Source organism: Pelobates fuscus, chromosome 2, assembly GCF_036172605.1.
Source record: "Pelobates fuscus isolate aPelFus1 chromosome 2, aPelFus1.pri, whole genome shotgun sequence".
NCBI lineage: Eukaryota > Metazoa > Chordata > Amphibia > Anura > Pelobatidae > Pelobates > Pelobates fuscus.
The window spans coordinates 16,793,764-16,815,101 of record NC_086318.1 but is presented as its reverse complement, the minus strand read 5'-3'; the positions used below and the strand labels follow the sequence as shown (position 1 = coordinate 16,815,101).

Here is a 21,338-nt window from a genome sequence, read left to right as displayed (position 1 = left end):
GACAGCTCTGATCTGGGTGAGCGACATATCCGAAAATCACCCGGATCAGATCAGGGGTTCAGAAATTTCATAGAAGTCATAATTTTGCCCAGGCGAACCCGGGATTTCATGCCCAAAACAGTTCCATAGATTGGCGGCTAAGTGCCGCTGGAGGACCGACCTGGAACAGCGAGGTTTTCATGCCGAAAATAGCTCCAGGGCATTCGCGGCAAAGTCCCCTTTAAGTCTATTCGTGGTTTAAGTCAATGCGAACAAGATGGCCGCCACCGCGTGTTCCAATGTCGAATGGCGGCCACATCGACTGTTCGGGAATTCGAAGAACCATTGTCTAAAGTCCCAATGGCCACAAATAGGGTCTCTCAGCCAAAACAAATTAAAAGGGGCCATAGTCACAGAGCAAAAGGTTGGCAAATATTCCTCTCCAAAAACCAGTGGCGAGGTCAGTTTCGCCACAACTCTATTCAGCAAGCTGATCGCTCATGTGAGTAAACATGATTTTCTTGCATTTTTAGTAGAAAATCCATCTCTGAAAATACAGCGAGCATGAGTTTTGCTTTTGTCAACGTGATTTTTGCACAAAACCCTTCTCCCATTGTAGGGAATATGACAAAAAGAACAGATGCACTTGAAATTTGCAAAGAGACTTCGAAAAGACGCATTCTAACAAAAAGGAATCCAAAACAGAACAAAAGCAATGTTTCTGCCCGGTGACCTTTCGCGTGTTAGGCGAACGTGATAACCACTACACTACAGAAACTACAGCTGTGCACATCCATGTTGAGACCGGAGTAGCATGCGCCATGTGCAAGCACTGAATGCAAGACAAAAAATGCTGTCTTGCATTCGGTACTTGCACATGGCGCATGCTGATTTAATGAGTGCAATTCAGCTTTTTCTCAGACAACATTAGCTTCAGGTTTTTGGAAACCACTTTATTCAGCTAACAGATCGCTTACGTCTTGCCGAGTATACGTGATTTTTGGATTCATAGTCAAGCAGGTGCATTTCCAATTCAGAAGACTTCTAACGTCAGCAGATTTAGCAAAAATTAAATAATGTTTCTGCCAGGTTTCGAACCTGGGACTTTTTGCGTGTGAGGCGAACGTGATAACCACTACACTACAGAAACTGCCACAATGCTGACTTTGCGCAGGAAGATTTGGGGAATGTGTTTGCTGCAAACCCATCGTATTTAAAAAGTCCCCAGATTCAAATGCCTATTTCCTTCAACATACATAGAAGAAGAAAACAGTCTGTTGATGTGAAATTGTATTCTTGGCAAAAGTTTGATCTGTCCAGTCAATCATTTCCAAACCTACACACATACAGCAAACAATCCCTCCCCTCTGCCTGTGATATAATTAAGGCAGTTAATGCATTAACTTAATTATCCCCAGGAAGTAAAAAATAAAAAACGCACATTTTTCTAAAGTACCATAAGTGGCCCAAAACACAACATATCCCCATAAATGTTACATCACCCGACAGCTCTGATCTGGGTGAGCGACATATCCGAAAATCACCCGGATCAGATCAGGGGTTCAGAAATTTCATAGAAGTCATAATTTTGCCAAGGCGAACCTGGGATTTCATGCCCAAAACAGTTCCATAGATTGGCGGCTAAGTGCCGCTGGATGACCGACCTGGAACCGAAGAACCATTCGAAGAACCATTGTCTAAAGTCCCAATGGCCACAAATACGGTCTCTCAGCCAAAACAAATTAAAAGGGGCCATAGTCACAGAGCAAAAGGTTGGCAAATATTCCTCTCCAAAAACCAGTGGCGAGGTCACTTTCGCCACAACTCTATTCAGCAAGCTGATCGCTCATGTGAGTAAACATGATTTTCTTGCATTTTTAGTAGAAAATCCATCTCTGAAAGTACAGCGAGCATGAGTTTTGCTTTTGTCGACGGTGATTTTTGCACAAAACCCTTCTCCCATTGTAGGGAATATGACAAAAGGAACATATGCACTTGAAATTTGCAAAGAGACTTCGAAAAGCCGCATTCTAACAAAAAGGAATCCAAAACGGAACAAAAGCAATGTTTCTGCCCGGTTTCGAACCGGGGACCTTTCGCGTGATAACCACTTTATTCAGCTAACAGATCGCTTACGTCTTGCCGAGTATACGTGATTTTTGGATTCATAGTCAAGCAGGTGCATTTCCAATTCAGAAGACTTCTAACGTCAGCAGATTTAGCAAAAATTAAATAATGTTTCTGCCAGGTTTCGAACCTGGGACCTTTCGCGTGTGAGGCGAACGTGATAACCACTACACTACAGAAACTGCCACAATGCCGACTTTGCACAGGAAAATTGGGGGAATGTGTTTGCTGCATACCCATCGTATTTAAAAAGTCCCCAGATTCAAATGCCTATTTCCTTCAACATACATAGAAGAAGAAAACAGTCTGTTGATGTGAAATTGTATTCTTGGCAAAAGTTTGATCTGTCCAGTCAATCATTTCCAAACCTACACACATACAGCAAACAATCCCTCCCCTCTGCCTGTGATATAATTAAGGCAGTTAATGCATTAACTTAATTATCCCCAGGAAGTAAAAAATAAAAAACGCACATTTTTCTAAAGTACCATAAGTGGCCCAAAACACAACATATCCCCATAAATGTTACATCACCACTACACTACAGAAACTACAGCTGTGCACATCCATGTTGAGACCGGAGTAGCATGCGCCATGTGCAAGCACTGAATGCAAGACAAAAAATGCTGTCTTGCATTCGGTACTTGCACATGGCGCATGCTGATTTAATGAGTGCAATTCAGCTTTTTCTCAGACAACATTAGCTTCAGGTTTTTGGAAACCACTTTATTCAGCTAACAGATCGCTTACGTCTTGCCGAGTATACGTGATTTTTGGATTCATAGTCAAGCAGGTGCATTTCCAATTCAGAAGACTTCTAACGTCAGCAGATTTAGCAAAAATTAAATAATGTTTCTGCCAGGTTTCGAACCTGGGACCTTTCGCGTGTGAGGCGAATGTGATAACCACTACACTACAGAAACTGCCACAATGCCGACTTTGCACAGGAAAATTGGGGGAATGTGTTTGCTGCATACCCATCGTATTTAAAAAGTCCCCAGATTCAAATGCCTATTTCCTTCAACATACATAGAAGAAGAAAACAGTCTGTTGATGTGAAATTGTATTCTTGGCAAAAGTTTGATCTGTCCAGTCAATCATTTCCAAACCTACACACATACAGCAAACAATCCCTCCCCTCTGCCTGTGATATAATTAAGGCAGTTAATGCATTAACTTAATTATCCCCAGGAAGTAAAAAATAAAAAACGCACATTTTTCTAAAGTACCATAAGTGGCCCAAAACACAACATATCCCCATAAATGTTACATCACCCGACAGCTCTGATCTGGGTGAGCGACATATCCGAAAATCACCCGGATCAGATCAGGGGTTCAGAAATTTCATAGAAGTCATAATTTTGCCAAGGCGAACCTGGGATTTCATGCCCAAAACAGTTCCATAGATTGGCGGCTAAGTGCCGCTGGATGACCGACCTGGAACCGAAGAACCATTCGAAGAACCATTGTCTAAAGTCCCAATGGCCACAAATACGGTCTCTCAGCCAAAACAAATTAAAAGGGGCCATAGTCACAGAGCAAAAGGTTGGCAAATATTCCTCTCCAAAAACCAGTGGCGAGGTCACTTTCGCCACAACTCTATTCAGCAAGCTGATCGCTCATGTGAGTAAACATGATTTTCTTGCATTTTTAGTAGAAAATCCATCTCTGAAAGTACAGCGAGCATGAGTTTTGCTTTTGTCGACGGTGATTTTTGCACAAAACCCTTCTCCCATTGTAGGGAATATGACAAAAGGAACATATGCACTTGAAATTTGCAAAGAGACTTCGAAAAGCCGCATTCTAACAAAAAGGAATCCAAAACAGAACAAAAGCAATGTTTCTGCCCGGTTTCGAACCGGGGACCTTTCGTGTGTTAGGCGAACGTGATAACCACTACACTACAGAAACTACAGCTGTGCACATCCATGTTGAGACCGGAGTAGCATGCGCCATGTGCAAGCACTGAATGCAAGACAGAAAATGCTGTCTTGCATTCGGTACTTGCACATGGCGCATGCTGATTTAATGAGTGCAATTCAGCTTTTTCTCAGACAACATTGGCTTCAGGTTTTTGGAAACCACTTTATTCAGCTAACAGATCGCTTACGTCTTGCCGAGTATACGTGATTTTTGGATTCATAGTCAAGCAGGTGCATTTCCAATTCAGAAGACTTCTAACGTCAGCAGATTTAGCAAAAATTAAATAATGTTTCTGCCAGGTTTCGAACCTGGGACCTTTCGCGTGTGAGGCGAACGTGATAACCACTACACTACAGAAACTGCCACAATGCCGACTTTGCACAGGAAAATTGGGGGAATGTGTTTGCTGCATACCCATCGTATTTAAAAAGTCCCCAGATTCAAATGCCTATTTCCTTCAACATACATAGAAGAAGAAAACAGTCTGTTGATGTGAAATTGTATTCTTGGCAAAAGTTTGATCTGTCCAGTCAATCATTTCCAAACCTACACACATACAGCAAACAATCCCTCCCCTCTGCCTGTGATATAATTAAGGCAGTTAATGCATTAACTTAATTATCCCCAGGAAGTAAAAAATAAAAAACGCACATTTTTCTAAAGTACCATAAGTGGCCCAAAACACAACATATCCCCATAAATGTTACATCACCCGACAGCTCTGATCTGGGTGAGCGACATATCCGAAAATCACCCGGATCAGATCAGGGGTTCAGAAATTTCATAGAAGTCATAATTTTGCCAAGGCGAACCTGGGATTTCATGCCCAAAACAGTTCCATAGATTGGCGGCTAAGTGCCGCTGGATGACCGACCTGGAACCGAAGAACCATTCGAAGAACCATTGTCTAAAGTCCCAATGGCCACAAATACGGTCTCTCAGCCAAAACAAATTAAAAGGGGCCATAGTCACAGAGCAAAAGGTTGGCAAATATTCCTCTCCAAAAACCAGTGGCGAGGTCACTTTCGCCACAACTCTATTCAGCAAGCTGATCGCTCATGTGAGTAAACATGATTTTCTTGCATTTTTAGTAGAAAATCCATCTCTGAAAGTACAGCGAGCATGAGTTTTGCTTTTGTCGACGGTGATTTTTGCACAAAACCCTTCTCCCATTGTAGGGAATATGACAAAAGGAACATATGCACTTGAAATTTGCAAAGAGACTTCGAAAAGCCGCATTCTAACAAAAAGGAATCCAAAACAGAACAAAAGCAATGTTTCTGCCCGGTTTCGAACCGGGGACCTTTCGTGTGTTAGGCGAACGTGATAACCACTACACTACAGAAACTACAGCTGTGCACATCCATGTTGAGACCGGAGTAGCATGCGCCATGTGCAAGCACTGAATGCAAGACAGAAAATGCTGTCTTGCATTCGGTACTTGCACATGGCGCATGCTGATTTAATGAGTGCAATTCAGCTTTTTCTCAGACAACATTGGCTTCAGGTTTTTGGAAACCACTTTATTCAGCTAACAGATCGCTTACGTCTTGCCGAGTATACGTGATTTTTGGATTCATAGTCAAGCAGGTGCATTTCCAATTCAGAAGACTTCTAACGTCAGCAGATTTAGCAAAAATTAAATAATGTTTCTGCCAGGTTTCGAACCTGGGACCTTTCGCGTGTGAGGCGAACGTGATAACCACTACACTACAGAAACTGCCACAATGCCGACTTTGCACAGGAAAATTGGGGGAATGTGTTTGCTGCATACCCATCGTATTTAAAAAGTCCCCAGATTCAAATGCCTATTTCCTTCAACATACATAGAAGAAGAAAACAGTCTGTTGATGTGAAATTGTATTCTTGGCAAAATTTTGATCTGTCCAGTTAATCATTTCCAAACCTACACACATACAGCAAACAATCCCTCCCCTCTGCCTGTGATATAATTAAGGCAGTTAATGCATTAACTTAATTATCCCCAGGCAGTAAAAAATAAAAAACGCACATTTTTCTAAAGTACCATAAGTGGCCCAAAACACAACATATCCCCATAAATGTTACATCACCCGACAGCTCTGATCTGGGTGAGCGACATATCCGAAAATCACCCGGATCAGATCAGGGGTTCAGAAATTTCATAGAAGTCATAATTTTGCCCAGGCGAACCCGGGATTTCATGCCCAAAACAGTTCCATAGATTGGCGGCTAAGTGCCGCTGGAGGACCGACCTGGAACAGCGAGGTTTTCATGCCGAAAATAGCTCCAGGGCATTCGCGGCAAAGTCCCCTTTAAGTCTATTCGTGGTTTAAGTCAATGCGAACAAGATGGCCGCCACCGCGTGTTCCAATGTCGAATGGCGGCCACGTCGACTGTTCGGGAATTCGAAGAACCATTGTCTAAAGTCCCAATGGCCACAAATAGGGTCTCTCAGCCAAAACAAATTAAAAGGGGCCATAGTCACAGAGCAAAAGGTTGGCAAATATTCCTCTCCAAAAACCAGTGGCGAGGTCAGTTTCGCCACAACTCTATTCAGCAAGCTGATCGCTCATGTGAGTAAACATGATTTTCTTGCATTTTTAGTAGAAAATCCATCTCTGAAAATACAGCGAGCATGAGTTTTGCTTTTGTCGACGTGATTTTTGCACAAAACCCTTCTCCCATTGTAGGGAATATGACAAAAAGAACAGATGCACTTGAAATTTGCAAAGAGACTTCGAAAAGACGCATTCTAACAAAAAGGAATCCAAAACAGAACAAAAGCAATGTTTCTGCCCGGTGACCTTTCGCGTGTTAGGCGAACGTGATAACCACTACACTACAGAAACTACAGCTGTGCACATCCATGTTGAGACCGGAGTAGCATGCGCCATGTGCAAGCACTGAATGCAAGACAAAAAATGCTGTCTTGCATTCGGTACTTGCACATGGCGCATGCTGATTTAATGAGTGCAATTCAGCTTTTTCTCAGACAACATTAGCTTCAGGTTTTTGGAAACCACTTTATTCAGCTAACAGATCGCTTACGTCTTGCCGAGTATACGTGATTTTTGGATTCATAGTCAAGCAGGTGCATTTCCAATTCAGAAGACTTCTAACGTCAGCAGATTTAGCAAAAAATAAATAATGTTTCTGCCAGGTTTCGAACCTGGGACCTTTCGCGTGTGAGGCGAACGTGATAACCACTACACTACAGAAACTGCCACAAGGCCGACTTTGCGCAGGAAAATTGGGGGAATGTGCTGCATACCCATCGTATTTAAAAAAAAACACAACATATCCCCATAAATGTTACATCACCGGACAGCTCTGATCTGGGTGAGCGACATATCCGAAAATCACCCAGATCAGATCAGGGGTTCAGAAATTTCATAGAAGTCATAATTTTGCCCAGGCGAACCCGGGATTTCATGCCCAAAACAGTTCCATAGATTGGCGGCTAAGTGCCGCTGGAGGACCGACCTGGAACCGCAAGGTTTTCATGCCGAAAATAGCTCCAGGGCATTCGCTGCAAAGTCCCCTTGAAGTCTATTCGTGGTTTAAGTCAATGCGAACAAGATGGCCGCCACCGCGTGTTCCAATGTCGAATGGCGGCCACGTCGACTGTTCGGGAGTTCGAAGAACCATTGTCTAAAGTCCCAATGGCCACAAATAGGGTCTCTCAGCCAAAACAAATTAAAAGGGGCCATAGTCACAGAGCAAAAGGTTGGCAAATATTCCTCTCCAAAAACCAGTGGCGAGGTCACTTTCGCCACAACTCTATTCAGCAAGCTGATCGCTCATGTGAGTAAACATGATTTTCTTGCATTTTTAGTAGAAAATCCATCTCTGAAAGTACAGCGAGCATGAGTTTTGCTTTTGTTGACGGTGATTTTTGCACAAAACCCTTCTCCCATTGTAGGGAATATGACAAAAAGAACAGATGCACTTGAAATTTGCAAAGACACTTCGAAAAGCCGCATTCTAACAAAAAGGAATCCAAAACAGAACAAAAGCAATGTTTCTGCCCGGTTTCGAACCGGGGACCTTTCGCGTGATAACCACTTTATTCAGCTAACAGATCGCTTACGTCTTGCCGAGTATACGTGATTTTTGGATTCATAGTCAAGCAGGTGCATTTCCAATTCAGAAGACTTCTAACGTCAGCAGATTTAGCAAAAATTAAATAATGTTTCTGCCAGGTTTCGAACCTGGGACCTTTCGCGTGTGAGGCGAACGTGATAACCACTACACTACAGAAACTGCCACAATGCCGACTTTGCACAGGAAAATTGGGGGAATGTGTTTGCTGCATACCCATCGTATTTAAAAAGTCCCCAGATTCAAATGCCTATTTCCTTCAACATACATAGAAGAAGAAAACAGTCTGTTGATGTGAAATTGTATTCTTGGCAAAAGTTTGATCTGTCCAGTCAATCATTTCCAAACCTACACACATACAGTAAACAATCCCTCCCCTCTGCCTGTGAAATAATTAAGGCAGTTAATGCATTAACTTAATTATCCCCAGGCAGAAAAAAAATAAAAAACGCACATTTTTCTAAAGTACCATAAGTGGCCCAAAACACAACATATCCACAAAAATGTTACATCACCCGACAGCTCTGATCTGGGTGAGCGACATATTCGAAAATCACCCAGATCAGATCAGGGGTTCAGAAATTTCATAGAAGTCATAATTTTGCCCAGGCGAACCCGGGATTTCATGCCCAAAACAGTTCCATAGATTGGCGGCTAAGTGCCGCTGGAGGACCGACCTGGAACCGCAAGGTTTTCATGCCGAAAATAGCTCCAGGGCATTCGCGGCAAAGTCCCCTTGAAGTCTATTCGTGGTTTAAGTCAATGCGAACAAGATGGCCGCCACCGCGTGTTCCAATGTCGAATGGCGGCCACGTCGACTGTTCGGGAGTTCGAAGAACCATTGTCTAAAGTCCCAATGGCCACAAATAGGGTCTCTCAGCCAAAACAAATTAAAAGGGGCCATAGTCACAGAGCAAAAGGTTGGCAAATATTCCTCTCCAAAAACCAGTGGCGAGGTCAGTTTCGCCACAACTCTATTCAGCAAGCTGATCGCTCATGTGAGTAAACATGATTTTCTTGCATTTTTAGTAGAAAATCCATCTCTGAAAGTACAGCGAGCATGAGTTTTGCTTTTGTTGACGGTGATTTTTGCACAAAACCCTTCTCCCATTGTAGGGAATATGACAAAAAGAACAGATGAACTTGAAATTTGCAAAGAGACTTCGAAAAACCGCATTCAAACAAAAAGGAATCCAAAACAGAACAAAAGCAATGTTTCTGCCCGGTTTCGAACCGGGGACCTTTCGCGTTATAACCACTTTATTCAGCTAACAGATCGCTTACGTCTTGCCGAGTATACGTGATTTTTGGATTCATAGTCAAGCAGGTGCATTTCCAATTCAGAAGACTTCTAACGTCAGCAGATTTAGCAAAAATTAAATAATGTTTCTGCCAGGTTTCGAACCTGGGACCTTTCGCGTGTGAGGCGAACGTGATAACCACTACACTACAGAAACTGCCACAATGCCGACTTTGCACAGGAAAATTGGGGGAATGTGTTTGCTGCATACCCATCGTATTTAAAAAGTCCCCAGATTCAAATGCCTATTTCCTTCAACATACATAGAAGAAGAAAACAGTCTGTTGATGTGAAATTGTATTCTTGGCAAAAGTTTGATCTGTCCAGTCAATCATTTCCAAACCTACACACATACAGCAAACAATCCCTCCCCTCTGCCTGTGATATAATTAAGGCAGTTAATGCATTAACTTAATTATCCCCAGGAAGTAAAAAATAAAAAACGCACATTTTTCTAAAGTACCATAAGTGGCCCAAAACACAACATATCCCCATAAATGTTACATCACCACTACACTACAGAAACTACAGCTGTGCACATCCATGTTGAGACCGGAGTAGCATGCGCCATGTGCAAGCACTGAATGCAAGACAAAAAATGCTGTCTTGCATTCGGTACTTGCACATGGCGCATGCTGATTTAATGAGTGCAATTCAGCTTTTTCTCAGACAACATTAGCTTCAGGTTTTTGGAAACCACTTTATTCAGCTAACAGATCGCTTACGTCTTGCCGAGTATACGTGATTTTTGGATTCATAGTCAAGCAGGTGCATTTCCAATTCAGAAGACTTCTAACGTCAGCAGATTTAGCAAAAATTAAATAATGTTTCTGCCAGGTTTCGAACCTGGGACCTTTCGCGTGTGAGGCGAACGTGATAACCACTACACTACAGAAACTGCCACAATGCCGACTTTGCACAGGAAAATTGGGGGAATGTGTTTGCTGCATACCCATCGTATTTAAAAAGTCCCCAGATTCAAATGCCTATTTCCTTCAACATACATAGAAGAAGAAAACAGTCTGTTGATGTGAAATTGTATTCTTGGCAAAAGTTTGATCTGTCCAGTCAATCATTTCCAAACCTACACACATACAGCAAACAATCCCTCCCCTCTGCCTGTGATATAATTAAGGCAGTTAATGCATTAACTTAATTATCCCCAGGAAGTAAAAAATAAAAAACGCACATTTTTCTAAAGTACCATAAGTGGCCCAAAACACAACATATCCCCATAAATGTTACATCACCCGACAGCTCTGATCTGGGTGAGCGACATATCCGAAAATCACCCGGATCAGATCAGGGGTTCAGAAATTTCATAGAAGTCATAATTTTGCCAAGGCGAACCTGGGATTTCATGCCCAAAACAGTTCCATAGATTGGCGGCTAAGTGCCGCTGGATGACCGACCTGGAACCGAAGAACCATTCGAAGAACCATTGTCTAAAGTCCCAATGGCCACAAATACGGTCTCTCAGCCAAAACAAATTAAAAGGGGCCATAGTCACAGAGCAAAAGGTTGGCAAATATTCCTCTCCAAAAACCAGTGGCGAGGTCACTTTCGCCACAACTCTATTCAGCAAGCTGATCGCTCATGTGAGTAAACATGATTTTCTTGCATTTTTAGTAGAAAATCCATCTCTGAAAGTACAGCGAGCATGAGTTTTGCTTTTGTCGACGGTGATTTTTGCACAAAACCCTTCTCCCATTGTAGGGAATATGACAAAAGGAACATATGCACTTGAAATTTGCAAAGAGACTTCGAAAAGCCGCATTCTAACAAAAAGGAATCCAAAACAGAACAAAAGCAATGTTTCTGCCCGGTTTCGAACCGGGGACCTTTCGTGTGTTAGGCGAACGTGATAACCACTACACTACAGAAACTACAGCTGTGCACATCCATGTTGAGACCGGAGTAGCATGCGCCATGTGCAAGCACTGAATGCAAGACAGAAAATGCTGTCTTGCATTCGGTACTTGCACATGGCGCATGCTGATTTAATGAGTGCAATTCAGCTTTTTCTCAGACAACATTGGCTTCAGGTTTTTGGAAACCACTTTATTCAGCTAACAGATCGCTTACGTCTTGCCGAGTATACGTGATTTTTGGATTCATAGTCAAGCAGGTGCATTTCCAATTCAGAAGACTTCTAACGTCAGCAGATTTAGCAAAAATTAAATAATGTTTCTGCCAGGTTTCGAACCTGGGACCTTTCGCGTGTGAGGCGAACGTGATAACCACTACACTACAGAAACTGCCACAATGCCGACTTTGCACAGGAAAATTGGGGGAATGTGTTTGCTGCATACCCATCGTATTTAAAAAGTCCCCAGATTCAAATGCCTATTTCCTTCAACATACATAGAAGAAGAAAACAGTCTGTTGATGTGAAATTGTATTCTTGGCAAAAGTTTGATCTGTCCAGTCAATCATTTCCAAACCTACACACATACAGCAAACAATCCCTCCCCTCTGCCTGTGATATAATTAAGGCAGTTAATGCATTAACTTAATTATCCCCAGGAAGTAAAAAATAAAAAACGCACATTTTTCTAAAGTACCATAAGTGGCCCAAAACACAACATATCCCCATAAATGTTACATCACCCGACAGCTCTGATCTGGGTGAGCGACATATCCGAAAATCACCCGGATCAGATCAGGGGTTCAGAAATTTCATAGAAGTCATAATTTTGCCAAGGCGAACCTGGGATTTCATGCCCAAAACAGTTCCATAGATTGGCGGCTAAGTGCCGCTGGATGACCGACCTGGAACCGAAGAACCATTCGAAGAACCATTGTCTAAAGTCCCAATGGCCACAAATACGGTCTCTCAGCCAAAACAAATTAAAAGGGGCCATAGTCACAGAGCAAAAGGTTGGCAAATATTCCTCTCCAAAAACCAGTGGCGAGGTCACTTTCGCCACAACTCTATTCAGCAAGCTGATCGCTCATGTGAGTAAACATGATTTTCTTGCATTTTTAGTAGAAAATCCATCTCTGAAAGTACAGCGAGCATGAGTTTTGCTTTTGTCGACGGTGATTTTTGCACAAAACCCTTCTCCCATTGTAGGGAATATGACAAAAGGAACATATGCACTTGAAATTTGCAAAGAGACTTCGAAAAGCCGCATTCTAACAAAAAGGAATCCAAAACAGAACAAAAGCAATGTTTCTGCCCGGTTTCGAACCGGGGACCTTTCGTGTGTTAGGCGAACGTGATAACCACTACACTACAGAAACTACAGCTGTGCACATCCATGTTGAGACCGGAGTAGCATGCGCCATGTGCAAGCACTGAATGCAAGACAGAAAATGCTGTCTTGCATTCGGTACTTGCACATGGCGCATGCTGATTTAATGAGTGCAATTCAGCTTTTTCTCAGACAACATTGGCTTCAGGTTTTTGGAAACCACTTTATTCAGCTAACAGATCGCTTACGTCTTGCCGAGTATACGTGATTTTTGGATTCATAGTCAAGCAGGTGCATTTCCAATTCAGAAGACTTCTAACGTCAGCAGATTTAGCAAAAATTAAATAATGTTTCTGCCAGGTTTCGAACCTTGGACCTTTCGCGTGTGAGGCGAACGTGATAACCACTACACTACAGAAACTGCCACAATGCCGACTTTGCACAGGAAAATTGGGGGAATGTGTTTGCTGCATACCCATCGTATTTAAAAAGTCCCCAGATTCAAATGCCTATTTCCTTCAACATACATAGAAGAAGAAAACAGTCTGTTGATGTGAAATTGTATTCTTGGCAAAATTTTGATCTGTCCAGTTAATCATTTCCAAACCTACACACATACAGCAAACAATCCCTCCCCTCTGCCTGTGATATAATTAAGGCAGTTAATGCATTAACTTAATTATCCCCAGGCAGTAAAAAATAAAAAACGCACATTTTTCTAAAGTACCATAAGTGGCCCAAAACACAACATATCCCCATAAATGTTACATCACCCGACAGCTCTGATCTGGGTGAGCGACATATCCGAAAATCACCCGGATCAGATCAGGGGTTCAGAAATTTCATAGAAGTCATAATTTTGCCCAGGCGAACCCGGGATTTCATGCCCAAAACAGTTCCATAGATTGGCGGCTAAGTGCCGCTGGAGGACCGACCTGGAACAGCGAGGTTTTCATGCCGAAAATAGCTCCAGGGCATTCGCGGCAAAGTCCCCTTTAAGTCTATTCGTGGTTTAAGTCAATGCGAACAAGATGGCCGCCACCGCGTGTTCCAATGTCGAATGGCGGCCACGTCGACTGTTCGGGAATTCGAAGAACCATTGTCTAAAGTCCCAATGGCCACAAATAGGGTCTCTCAGCCAAAACAAATTAAAAGGGGCCATAGTCACAGAGCAAAAGGTTGGCAAATATTCCTCTCCAAAAACCAGTGGCGAGGTCAGTTTCGCCACAACTCTATTCAGCAAGCTGATCGCTCATGTGAGTAAACATGATTTTCTTGCATTTTTAGTAGAAAATCCATCTCTGAAAATACAGCGAGCATGAGTTTTGCTTTTGTCGACGTGATTTTTGCACAAAACCCTTCTCCCATTGTAGGGAATATGACAAAAAGAACAGATGCACTTGAAATTTGCAAAGAGACTTCGAAAAGACGCATTCTAACAAAAAGGAATCCAAAACAGAACAAAAGCAATGTTTCTGCCCGGTGACCTTTCGCGTGTTAGGCGAACGTGATAACCACTACACTACAGAAACTACAGCTGTGCACATCCATGTTGAGACCGGAGTAGCATGCGCCATGTGCAAGCACTGAATGCAAGACAAAAAATGCTGTCTTGCATTCGGTACTTGCACATGGCGCATGCTGATTTAATGAGTGCAATTCAGCTTTTTCTCAGACAACATTAGCTTCAGGTTTTTGGAAACCACTTTATTCAGCTAACAGATCGCTTACGTCTTGCCGAGTATACGTGATTTTTGGATTCATAGTCAAGCAGGTGCATTTCCAATTCAGAAGACTTCTAACGTCAGCAGATTTAGCAAAAAATAAATAATGTTTCTGCCAGGTTTCGAACCTGGGACCTTTCGCGTGTGAGGCGAACGTGATAACCACTACACTACAGAAACTGCCACAAGGCCGACTTTGCGCAGGAAAATTGGGGGAATGTGCTGCATACCCATCGTATTTAAAAAAAAACACAACATATCCCCATAAATGTTACATCACCGGACAGCTCTGATCTGGGTGAGCGACATATCCGAAAATCACCCAGATCAGATCAGGGGTTCAGAAATTTCATAGAAGTCATAATTTTGCCCAGGCGAACCCGGGATTTCATGCCCAAAACAGTTCCATAGATTGGCGGCTAAGTGCCGCTGGAGGACCGACCTGGAACCGCAAGGTTTTCATGCCGAAAATAGCTCCAGGGCATTCGCTGCAAAGTCCCCTTGAAGTCTATTCGTGGTTTAAGTCAATGCGAACAAGATGGCCGCCACCGCGTGTTCCAATGTCGAATGGCGGCCACGTCGACTGTTCGGGAGTTCGAAGAACCATTGTCTAAAGTCCCAATGGCCACAAATAGGGTCTCTCAGCCAAAACAAATTAAAAGGGGCCATAGTCACAGAGCAAAAGGTTGGCAAATATTCCTCTCCAAAAACCAGTGGCGAGGTCACTTTCGCCACAACTCTATTCAGCAAGCTGATCGCTCATGTGAGTAAACATGATTTTCTTGCATTTTTAGTAGAAAATCCATCTCTGAAAGTACAGCGAGCATGAGTTTTGCTTTTGTTGACGGTGATTTTTGCACAAAACCCTTCTCCCATTGTAGGGAATATGACAAAAAGAACAGATGCACTTGAAATTTGCAAAGACACTTCGAAAAGCCGCATTCTAACAAAAAGGAATCCAAAACAGAACAAAAGCAATGTTTCTGCCCGGTTTCGAACCGGGGACCTTTCGCGTGATAACCACTTTATTCAGCTAACAGATCGCTTACGTCTTGCCGAGTATACGTGATTTTTGGATTCATAGTCAAGCAGGTGCATTTCCAATTCAGAAGACTTCTAACGTCAGCAGATTTAGCAAAAATTAAATAATGTTTCTGCCAGGTTTCGAACCTGGGACCTTTCGCGTGTGAGGCGAACGTGATAACCACTACACTACAGAAACTGCCACAATGCCGACTTTGCACAGGAAAATTGGGGGAATGTGTTTGCTGCATACCCATCGTATTTAAAAAGTCCCCAGATTCAAATGCCTATTTCCTTCAACATACATAGAAGAAGAAAACAGTCTGTTGATGTGAAATTGTATTCTTGGCAAAAGTTTGATCTGTCCAGTCAATCATTTCCAAACCTACACACATACAGTAAACAATCCCTCCCCTCTGCCTGTGAAATAATTAAGGCAGTTAATGCATTAACTTAATTATCCCCAGGCAGAAAAAAAATAAAAAACGCACATTTTTCTAAAGTACCATAAGTGGCCCAAAACACAACATATCCACAAAAATGTTACATCACCCGACAGCTCTGATCTGGGTGAGCGACATATTCGAAAATCACCCAGATCAGATCAGGGGTTCAGAAATTTCATAGAAGTCATAATTTTGCCCAGGCGAACCCGGGATTTCATGCCCAAAACAGTTCCATAGATTGGCGGCTAAGTGCCGCTGGAGGACCGACCTGGAACCGCAAGGTTTTCATGCCGAAAATAGCTCCAGGGCATTCGCGGCAAAGTCCCCTTGAAGTCTATTCGTGGTTTAAGTCAATGCGAACAAGATGGCCGCCACCGCGTGTTCCAATGTCGAATGGCGGCCACGTCGACTGTTCGGGAGTTCGAAGAACCATTGTCTAAAGTCCCAATGGCCACAAATAGGGTCTCTCAGCCAAAACAAATTAAAAGGGGCCATAGTCACAGAGCAAAAGGTTGGCAAATATTCCTCTCCAAAAACCAGTGGCGAGGTCAGTTTCGCCACAACTCTATTCAGCAAGCTGATCGCTCATGTGAGTAAACATGATTTTCTTGCATTTTTAGTAGAAAATCCATCTCTGAAAGTACAGCGAGCATGAGTTTTGCTTTTGTTGACGGTGATTTTTGCACAAAACCCTTCTCCCATTGTAGGGAATATGACAAAAAGAACAGATGAACTTGAAATTTGCAAAGAGACTTCGAAAAACCGCATTCAAACAAAAAGGAATCCAAAACAGAACAAAAGCAATGTTTCTGCCCGGTTTCGAACCGGGGACCTTTCGCGTTATAACCACTTTATTCAGCTAACAGATCGCTTACGTCTTGCCGAGTATACGTGATTTTTGGATTCATAGTCAAGCAGGTGCATTTCCAATTCAGAAGACTTCTAACGTCAGCAGATTTAGCAAAAATTAAATAATGTTTCTGCCAGGTTTCGAACCTGGGACCTTTCGCGTGTGAGGCGAACGTGATAACCACTACACTACAGAAACTGCCACAATGCCGACTTTGCACAGGAAAATTGGGGGAATGTGTTTGCTGCATACCCATCGTATTTAAAAAGTCCCCAGATTCAAATGCCTATTTCCTTCAACATACATAGAAGAAGAAAACAGTCTGTTGATGTGAAATTGTATTCTTGGCAAAAGTTTGATCTGTCCAGTCAATCATTTCCAAACCTACACACATACAGCAAACAATCCCTCCCCTCTGCCTGTGATATAATTAAGGCAGGTAATGCATTAACTTAATTATCCCCAGGCAGAAAAAAATAAAAACCGCACATTTTTCTAAAGTACCATAAGTGGCCCAAAACACAACATATCCCCATAAATGTTACATCACCCGACAGTTCTGATCTGGGTGAGCGACATATCCGAAAATCACCCAGATCAGATCAGGGGTTCAGAAATTTCATAGAAGTCATAATTTTGCCCAGGCGAACCCGGGATTTCATGCCCAAAACAGTTCCATAGATTGGCGGCTAAGTGCCGCTGGAGGACCGACCTGGAACCGCAAGGTTTTCATGCCGAAAATAGCTCCAGGGCATTCGCGGCAAAGTCCCCTTGAAGTCTATTCGTGGTTTAAGTCAATGCGAACAAGATGGCCGCCACCGCGTGTTCCAATGTCGAATGGCGGCCACGTCGACTGTTCGGGAGTTCGAAGAACCATTGTCTAAAGTCCCAATGGCCACAAATAGGGTCTCTCAGCCAAAACAAATTAAAAGGGGCCATAGTCACAGAGCAAAAGGTTGGCAAATATTCCTCTCCAAAAACCAGTGGCGAGGTCACTTTCGCCACAACTCTATTCAGCAAGCTGATCGCTCATGTGAGTAAACATGATTTTCTTGCATTTTTAGTAGAAAATCCATCTCTGAAAGTACAGCGAGCATGAGTTTTGCTTTTGTTGACGGTGATTTTTGCACAAAACCCTTCTCCCATTGTAGGGAATATGACAAAAAGAACAGATGCACTTGAAATTTGCAAAGACACTTTGAAAAGCCGCATTCTAACAAAAAGGAATCCAAAACAGAACAAAAGCAATGTTTCTGCCCGGTTTCGAACCGGGGACCTTTCGCGTGATAACCACTTTATTCAGCTAACAGATCGCTTACGTCTTGCCGAGTATACGTGATTTTTGGATTCATAGTCAAGCAGGTGCATTTCCAATTCAGAAGACTTCTAACGTCAGCAGATTTAGCAAAAATTAAATAATGTTTCTGCCAGGTTTCGAACCTGGGACCTTTCGCGTGTGAGGCGAACGTGATAACCACTACACTACAGAAACTGCCACAATGCCGACTTTGCACAGGAAAATTGGGGGAATGTGTTTGCTGCATACCCATCGTATTTAAAAAGTCCCCAGATTCAAATGCCTATTTCCTTCAACATACATAGAAGAAGAAAACAGTCTGTTGATGTGAAATTGTATTCTTGGCAAAAGTTTGATCTGTCCAGTCAATCATTTCCAAACCTACACACATACAGTAAACAATCCCTCCCCTCTGCCTGTGATATAATTAAGGCAGTTAATGCATTAACTTAATTATCCCCAGGCAGAAAAAAAAAAAAAAACGCACATTTTTCTAAAGTACCATAAGTGGCCCAAAACACAACATATCCACATAAATGTTACATCACCCGACAGCTCTGATCTGGGTGAGCGACATATCCGAAAATCACGCAGATCAGATCAGGGGTTCAGAAATTTCATAGAAGTCATAATTTTGCCCAGGCGAACCCGGGATTTCATGCCCAAAACAGTTCCATAGATTGGCGGCTAAGTGCCGCTGGAGGACCGACCTGGAACCGCGAGGTTTTCATGCCGAAAATAGCTCCAGGGCATTCGTGGCAAAGTCCCCTTGAAGTCTATTCGTGGTTTAAGTCAATGCGAACAAGATGTCCGCCACCGCGTGTTCCAATGTCGAATGGCGGCCATGTCGACTGTTCGGGAGTTCAAAGAACCATTGTCTAAAGTCCCAATGGCCACAAATAGGGTCTCTCAGCCAAAACAAATTAAAAGGGGCCATAGTCACAGAGCAAAAGGTTGGCAAATATTCCTCTCCAAAAACCAGTGGCGAGGTCACTTTCGCCACAACTCTATTCAGCAAGCTGATCGCTCATGTGAGTAAACATGATTTTCTTGCATTTTTAGTAGAAAATCCATCTCTGAAAGTACAGCGAGCATGAGTTTTGCTTTTGTCGACGGTGATTTTTGCACAAAACCCTTCTCCCATTGTAGGGAATATGACAAAAGGAACAGATGCACTTGAAATTTGCAAAGAGACTTTGAAAAGCCGCATTCTAACAAAAAGGAATCCAAAACAGAACAAAAGCAATGTTTCTGCCCGGTTTCGATCCGGGGACCTTTCGCGTGTTACGCGAATGTGATAACCACTACACTACAGAAACTACAGCTGTGCACATCCATGTTGAGACCGGAGTAGCATGCGCCATGTGCAAGCACTGAATGCAAGACAGAAAATGCTGTCTTGCATTCGGTACTTGCACATGGCGCATGCTGATTTAATGAGTGCAATTCAGCTTTTTCTCAGACAACATTGGCTTCAGGTTTTTGGAAACCACTTTATTCAGCTAACAGATCGCTTACGTCTTGCCGAGTATACGTGATTTTTGGATTCATAGTCAAGCAGGTGCATTTCCAATTCAGAAGACTTCTAACGTCAGCAGATTTAGCAAAAATTAAATAATGTTTCTGCCAGGTTTCGAACCTGGGACCTTTCGCGTGTGAGGCGAACGTGATAACCACTACACTACAGAAACTGCCACAATGCCGACTTTGCACAGGAAAATTGGGGGAATGTGTTTGCTGCATACCCATCGTATTTAAAAAGTCCCCAGATTCAAATGCCTATTTCCTTCAACATACATAGAAGAAGAAAACAGTCTGTTGATGTGAAATTGTATTCTTGGCAAAAGTTTGATCTGTCCAGTTAATCATTTCCAAACCTACACACATACAGCAAACAATCCCTCCCCTCTGCCTGTGATATAATTAAGGCAGTTAATGCATTAACTTAATTATCCCCAGGCAGAAAAAAATAAAAAACGCACATTTTTCTAAAGTACCATAAGTGGCCCAAAACACAACATATCCCCATAAATGTTACATCACCCGACAGCTCTGATCTGGGTGAGCGACATATCCGAAAATCACCCGGATCAGATCAGGGGTTCAGAAATTTCATAGAAGTCATAATTTTGCCCAGGCGAACCCGGGATTTCATGCCCAAAACAGTTCCATAGATTGGCGGCTAAGTGCCGCTGGAGGACCGACCTGGAACCGCGAGGTTTTCATGCCGAAAATAGCTCCAGGGCATTCGCGGCAAAGTCCCCTTGAAGTCTATTCGTGGTTTAAGTCAATGCGAACAAGATGGCCGCCACCGCGTGTTCCAATGTCGAATGGCGGCCACGTCGACTGTTCGGGAGTTCGAAGAACCATTGTCTAAAGTCCCAATGGCCACAAATAGGGTCTCTCAGCCAAAACAAATTAAAAGGGGCCATAGTCACAGAGCAAAAGGTTGGCAAATATTCCTCTCCAAAAACCAGTGGCGAGGTCACTTTCGCCACAACTCTATTCAGCAAGCTGATCGCTCATGTGAGTAAACATGATTTTCTTGCATTTTTAGTAGAAAATCCATCTCTGAAAATACAGCGAGCATGAGTTTTGCTTTTGTCGACGTGATTTTTGCACAAAACCCTTCTCCCATTGTAGGGAATATGACAAAAAGAACAGATGCACTTGAAATTTGCAAAGAGACTTCGAAAAGCCGCATTCTAACAAAAAGGAATCCAAAACAGAACAAAAGCAATGTTTCTGCCCGGTTTCGAACCGGGGACCTTTCGCGTGATAACCACTTTATTCAGCTAACAGATCGCTTACGTCTTGCCGAGTATACGTGATTTTTGGATTCATAGTCAAGCAGGTGCATTTCCAATTCAGAAGACTTCTAACGTCAGCAGATTTAGCAAAAATTAAATAATGTTTCTGCCAGGTTTCGAACCTGGGACCTTTCGCGTGTGAGGCGAACGTGATAACCACTACACTACAGAAACTGCCACAATGCCTACTTTGCACAGGAAAATTGGGGGAATGTGTTTGCTGCATACCCATCGTATTTAAAAAGTCCCCAGATTCAAATGCCTATTTCCTTCAACATACATAGAAGAAGAAAACAGTCTGTTGATGTGAAATTGTATTCTTGGCAAAAGTTTGATCTGTCCAGTCAATCATTTCCAAACCTACACACATACAGTAAACAATCCCTCCCCTCTGCCTGTGATATAATTAAGGCAGTTAATGCATTAACTTAATTATCCCCAGGCAGAAAAAAAATAAAAAACGCACATTTTTCTAAAGTACCATAAGTGGCCCAAAACACAACATATCCACATAAATGTTACATCACCCGACAGCTCTGATCTGGGTGATCGACATATCCGAAACTCACCCAGATCAGA

General features: G+C 42.8%; 21 non-coding genes across 21 annotated transcripts; all 21 read right to left on the bottom strand.

Annotated features, from left to right (window-relative positions):
- Positions 1-2,215: 2,215 nt before the first annotated feature.
- Positions 2,216-2,288, bottom strand: TRNAV-CAC (transfer RNA valine (anticodon CAC)). The gene has a single exon. It is a non-coding gene; the product is annotated as a tRNA-Val (tRNA).
- A 668-nt stretch (positions 2,289-2,956) lies between these two features.
- Positions 2,957-3,029, bottom strand: TRNAV-CAC (transfer RNA valine (anticodon CAC)). The gene has a single exon. It is a non-coding gene; the product is annotated as a tRNA-Val (tRNA).
- A 915-nt stretch (positions 3,030-3,944) lies between these two features.
- On the bottom strand, positions 3,945-4,017 carry TRNAV-AAC (transfer RNA valine (anticodon AAC)). Its single transcript has one exon. It is a non-coding gene; the product is annotated as a tRNA-Val (tRNA).
- A 299-nt stretch (positions 4,018-4,316) lies between these two features.
- TRNAV-CAC (transfer RNA valine (anticodon CAC)) lies at positions 4,317-4,389 on the bottom strand. The gene has a single exon. It is a non-coding gene; the product is annotated as a tRNA-Val (tRNA).
- A 915-nt stretch (positions 4,390-5,304) lies between these two features.
- On the bottom strand, positions 5,305-5,377 carry TRNAV-AAC (transfer RNA valine (anticodon AAC)). The gene has a single exon. It is a non-coding gene; the product is annotated as a tRNA-Val (tRNA).
- A 299-nt stretch (positions 5,378-5,676) lies between these two features.
- Positions 5,677-5,749, bottom strand: TRNAV-CAC (transfer RNA valine (anticodon CAC)). Its single transcript has one exon. It is a non-coding gene; the product is annotated as a tRNA-Val (tRNA).
- A 1,410-nt stretch (positions 5,750-7,159) lies between these two features.
- Positions 7,160-7,232, bottom strand: TRNAV-CAC (transfer RNA valine (anticodon CAC)). Its single transcript has one exon. It is a non-coding gene; the product is annotated as a tRNA-Val (tRNA).
- Positions 7,233-8,201: 969 nt separating this feature from the next.
- On the bottom strand, positions 8,202-8,274 carry TRNAV-CAC (transfer RNA valine (anticodon CAC)). Its single transcript has one exon. It is a non-coding gene; the product is annotated as a tRNA-Val (tRNA).
- A 1,222-nt stretch (positions 8,275-9,496) lies between these two features.
- On the bottom strand, positions 9,497-9,569 carry TRNAV-CAC (transfer RNA valine (anticodon CAC)). Its single transcript has one exon. It is a non-coding gene; the product is annotated as a tRNA-Val (tRNA).
- A 668-nt stretch (positions 9,570-10,237) lies between these two features.
- TRNAV-CAC (transfer RNA valine (anticodon CAC)) lies at positions 10,238-10,310 on the bottom strand. Its single transcript has one exon. It is a non-coding gene; the product is annotated as a tRNA-Val (tRNA).
- Positions 10,311-11,225: 915 nt separating this feature from the next.
- TRNAV-AAC (transfer RNA valine (anticodon AAC)) lies at positions 11,226-11,298 on the bottom strand. The gene has a single exon. It is a non-coding gene; the product is annotated as a tRNA-Val (tRNA).
- Positions 11,299-11,597: 299 nt separating this feature from the next.
- TRNAV-CAC (transfer RNA valine (anticodon CAC)) lies at positions 11,598-11,670 on the bottom strand. Its single transcript has one exon. It is a non-coding gene; the product is annotated as a tRNA-Val (tRNA).
- Positions 11,671-12,585: 915 nt separating this feature from the next.
- Positions 12,586-12,658, bottom strand: TRNAV-AAC (transfer RNA valine (anticodon AAC)). Its single transcript has one exon. It is a non-coding gene; the product is annotated as a tRNA-Val (tRNA).
- A 299-nt stretch (positions 12,659-12,957) lies between these two features.
- TRNAV-CAC (transfer RNA valine (anticodon CAC)) lies at positions 12,958-13,030 on the bottom strand. Its single transcript has one exon. It is a non-coding gene; the product is annotated as a tRNA-Val (tRNA).
- Positions 13,031-14,440: 1,410 nt separating this feature from the next.
- Positions 14,441-14,513, bottom strand: TRNAV-CAC (transfer RNA valine (anticodon CAC)). Its single transcript has one exon. It is a non-coding gene; the product is annotated as a tRNA-Val (tRNA).
- Positions 14,514-15,482: 969 nt separating this feature from the next.
- TRNAV-CAC (transfer RNA valine (anticodon CAC)) lies at positions 15,483-15,555 on the bottom strand. Its single transcript has one exon. It is a non-coding gene; the product is annotated as a tRNA-Val (tRNA).
- Positions 15,556-16,777: 1,222 nt separating this feature from the next.
- On the bottom strand, positions 16,778-16,850 carry TRNAV-CAC (transfer RNA valine (anticodon CAC)). Its single transcript has one exon. It is a non-coding gene; the product is annotated as a tRNA-Val (tRNA).
- Positions 16,851-18,071: 1,221 nt separating this feature from the next.
- Positions 18,072-18,144, bottom strand: TRNAV-CAC (transfer RNA valine (anticodon CAC)). The gene has a single exon. It is a non-coding gene; the product is annotated as a tRNA-Val (tRNA).
- A 1,051-nt stretch (positions 18,145-19,195) lies between these two features.
- On the bottom strand, positions 19,196-19,268 carry TRNAV-AAC (transfer RNA valine (anticodon AAC)). The gene has a single exon. It is a non-coding gene; the product is annotated as a tRNA-Val (tRNA).
- Positions 19,269-19,567: 299 nt separating this feature from the next.
- TRNAV-CAC (transfer RNA valine (anticodon CAC)) lies at positions 19,568-19,640 on the bottom strand. The gene has a single exon. It is a non-coding gene; the product is annotated as a tRNA-Val (tRNA).
- A 1,220-nt stretch (positions 19,641-20,860) lies between these two features.
- On the bottom strand, positions 20,861-20,933 carry TRNAV-CAC (transfer RNA valine (anticodon CAC)). The gene has a single exon. It is a non-coding gene; the product is annotated as a tRNA-Val (tRNA).
- Between the last annotated feature and the right edge of the window lie 405 nt (positions 20,934-21,338).